General features: G+C 26.5%; 1 protein-coding gene across 2 annotated transcripts in view; it reads left to right on the top strand.

The window, feature by feature from the left end:
• Positions 1-479, top strand: part of LOC106692805 (cilia- and flagella-associated protein 69) — a 28,592-nt gene that overhangs the window by 8,763 nt on the left and 19,350 nt on the right. The gene's annotated exons all lie outside the window — the stretch shown is intronic.

Genomic DNA, 479 nt, shown 5'->3' on the forward strand with positions numbered 1-479 from the left:
TTTTTTCGATTTAACACGAGTTTTTCCATTTAACACGCTTTAACATAGATCATGAATACCCCTATTACAAAAAATAATACATATGTAGATTTAAAAAGTAAACTTTAAGTTTTATTACAAAGGCTTCTTCCTGCCGTTAATTACCACATGCTTGTTCTTTCTTTTGAATTTTTTTGGCTATAACATTAGATTTATTTTAATTATATTATTTAAATTTCTTGAGACAAGGTAATTATTTATTAAATACATCAAAACTTGTATCCTTTTTTGTCTCCACACTTTTTATTTTTCACCAGTCCAACGTTTCGGCCATTTTAGCCATCCTCAAGGACATCTCCAGTTATAATTTCTTCCTCACATTAAATTTAGAGTTACTTTTGGAGCCTATTCTGCCCAGGTCATTCATTAATTATAAGTTAAAAGCCTATTTTTTAAAATTTAAAATCATAAATATTTAATTCTTCTTATATAAGATTATC

This window comes from Halyomorpha halys, unplaced genomic scaffold (genome assembly GCF_000696795.3).
Source record: "Halyomorpha halys isolate HHAL.00 unplaced genomic scaffold, Hhal_1.1 Scaffold72.1, whole genome shotgun sequence".
NCBI lineage: Eukaryota > Metazoa > Arthropoda > Insecta > Hemiptera > Pentatomidae > Halyomorpha > Halyomorpha halys.